Genomic DNA, 3,681 nt, shown 5'->3' on the forward strand with positions numbered 1-3,681 from the left:
TTTGGGCAGTGGCCAATAATGATTTGATAAAATTTTTCATAATTACAATAACAAAGAAATGAAATGCACACACTTATCGATACAATGTTGGTCAAAAGCTAAAATTTTCTCACAGTCCATAAAGACAGTCCTGATCATTCATCAAAGTAAAATTGCAGTGTTCTTCTCAAAGTCTGAGCAGTAAAAGAAAATGCACACGTAAGTAGTGGATTTCCATGCAGTCTTGAGGAAGTGTTGTCCTTCCAACAGAAAGGCAGTGCTGACTCTTGACATGCAGACAGGTAATGGGCCACAGCAGAGTCAGTCGACGTTGAAGACTATCGGTAGGTAGGTCATCACAGAGCAGACCCACTGTAGTCCTGGTAGAGATTACGGTATTGGTGGGCCACCAGAGGTGTAGACCCATTGCAGTCCTTGTAGAAATAATGGTATCGGTGGGTCGTCAAAGGTGTAGACCCACTGTAGTCCTTGTAGAGATGGCCAGCAGCCATCTGTTTGACTGTGCAGGTGCACAATCACCATTGAAGAGTCTTGCAGATAATATAGCAAGTCCATAACCACCACTTGTGCACTCACAAAAATTGTTTTTGAAATGTTCTTACAACCAGCAATGCTGTTATCCAGTCCCTTACTGAATTATTAACACACGTCAAACACTATCAGTCCCTACTTCTCAAATATTGTCCATATACTATGACCAACAGAAAAGTGTGCAGTGAAATGTAATTTACAAGTTACTTAATTTGATGAACTGGTGTCAATTACAATTTTATAACATAAGAATACAATAACAAAGGTACAAAATACATCTTTAAAGAACATAACAATACAGATAACATTTGCAGTAGTACAGGCTTTACAAAAGAATCGAAATAGCAACTACATCAGTGTTACAAAAATGACGACATAAGTACACACATAAAAGATCAGAATAACTTTTGAAACATCAACTTCACACATGAGCATGAGAACAAAACAGAATAAATAATGTGTAAACATCTTTACGAAGTAAATAACATGTTATTAATGCAAATTATATTTGAGGATAACAGTATTCCTCATCATAGTGAATGCAGCTTAGTATTAGAAGAGAAAAAATTCTATGAAACAGTACACAGAGACAGGAAGAAAACAAATACACAAGGGTACACAAACATATAGTGGGATAACACAAAAGGAAAGGACAGGGTTTGTTTTACTGCAGTATTTTGCATAGAGATCTCCCTTGGATCATCATTATTCCCAAAAAGTCCTATCTAAACCTGCTTTCTGTATTCTGTTCACATCCTCTTTCAAAACTAGTTTTTCTCCACTGTACACTACTTTTTTTGCCAAACCATTTTCTTATAGCTTCTCAATGCTTTTCTTCCAATTCATCATAGTTAGTTTCTTATATAGTCTACCCCCTCTTAAGCTAACTTAAAGCTACTGAGCTCAGATGCTAAACTAAGGGACGAGGCAATGCAGCAGCACAAAACAATTAATACAAATAGCAATGATAAAAAAATGCAAGTAAGCAAAGCAAGTAGCAATAAATGTAATAACTTATACCTAAACATGACAAACCCACAAGCAGAAAAAATAGTACACTAAAGACAACAATGCAGATAAGGGAAAGTTATAATCACATCTTAATGACTATGTAATTAAAGTGGTGCACCACAAAAATTTATTGTAAAAAAATATTACCATCTACTTGAAAAGACAATTCTGTATGCAATTTCTGTGAAGGGAAATGTCTTTTTGTGCTACTTCGTTTTTTTTAAGTACATCATAAAATTATTATTTACTGGATCTGTAGGCATAAAATATTTATATTAGTACATCCATAAAATTTATTTTAACCAATGCCTCAGTGCAGTTAGAAACTAGATATTAAACAAAATGAGTAAATAAATGCATAAAGCAAGCCACATGGCATTTCTCTCAACTAGCAGGACAATAGCCATGAAATGTTTCTCGTCGTTTCATTAGACATTTTAGTAAATATCATAAATTAAGAGCTCCACAGTGTAATCATATGTTTTCAAGTTTGGGCGTGTAGTATTTGCGATGCTTTCTACAAAGGAATCTCAATAGCGAGGATAAGGACCTCTTTTTTTTTCTCCACCTGTGCCTCTGACAGGCACACACTAATAGCTTTCTTTTGTCAGGTGGTTGTCTCGCAGCTGGGTGCCCACGACGCATTACATGCAGGTGGTCACTTAACTGTCTTATCGAAATATTTACGACACCAGTTTCCGCTACAGTGGCAGTCTCATATAAAAAAATTCACAGGTCAAGAATTTGCGTTACAAATATGTAGAAAGAAAATCCTTTAAATAGAATAGTGTCCAAATAATTTTCGCCAGCATAGTGATACATTCACGCATATACACTCATTTCATAACTCTTAAAGTACGATTCTCGGTTTCCAACATCCTTTTTCACAAATCAGAGTCCCTAACCACTACTCATTATTTCTTACCTTATTTCATACATATATATATATATATATATATATATATATATATATATATATATATATATATATATATATATATATTCGTCGACACTTCTTCAATATTTTATCATAACAGATACGTGGCATAACCAAATAACTCATCTAGCATCAGCTTAAACATACCTCAGCAGCATAATTCACATCGTCATCGTAATAATAACATCATAACACCACAGTCAAATTCTCAAAATATCCGTAGCTTCCTCCAATAATTTCAAAACCTAAAAAAAAATTCTCTGCTCATGTCAAAAGTGTCATCTGCCTCAAACGTACTTTAAAAATCGTGATCCCACACCAAATATGTCATTCAAAGCTCTCATAGTATCACAATGGTTCCGAAAAAATATGAACAGTTCACAAAGTACAGACAAAATACAATTTCATAGGTGTTAAATCGTCCAACTGTGTAATTGCGTAAACATGTGTCACTGATGATGTAGTAAAAAAAAAGTTTATCTCTCAGTTAAATGAGCAGATAGCTGTGTAATTTATGTGTTAGAGAAATATGGTACCGATGTGTAAAGTTGTATAAGCAAATACCATATTAGCTAGGGCTCCTTGTGCTTGCCAAACACATGGTACACAAAGTAGACGTGTACCCCCCTGAGGATTAATGTAGTTATATCCTCAGGTGTTACAGATTACAGCAATGGAATGAAATGTATCACGAAAAACTTTCTTTGTAATTCAAATATGTTGAAAAATAAATAGTTTAATGCGTGTCCTGTAGCGCTAAATGTGTGTCTTGCTGTAAGACAATCTCTGTGGAAGTGTCGTAGTTATTGTCCTCCGAAAGCTAAGTTCTGCAGAAGTCAATGTACTTACCTCATGATAAACGAAATTGAAATGCTTTGCGTATAGATATCTTAATTATTACGCTTATTGCCGTGATGAAGTAAGTACTGTACTGTACGTATTGTTGTGCTACAGAAAAGGATGTCACATTGTAGCTATACCACAAAAGTTACTACTAAAACATATTTTACTTTCCAGAATAATACAGAAAAACTGTGCAGATATAAAACAGATACACCGCAAAAGCAACAATGTAAATTGTGTCACACATTAGTAGCGTCGTGATATAATCGTGTAGCTATCAAAGAAACCAAACGCTAAGTCATCTTTAATCTCACAGAAAGTACTTCAAATAAAGAATGTCTTTTCAACTGAACCAAAAT

Source organism: Schistocerca gregaria, chromosome 7, assembly GCF_023897955.1.
Source record: "Schistocerca gregaria isolate iqSchGreg1 chromosome 7, iqSchGreg1.2, whole genome shotgun sequence".
NCBI lineage: Eukaryota > Metazoa > Arthropoda > Insecta > Orthoptera > Acrididae > Schistocerca > Schistocerca gregaria.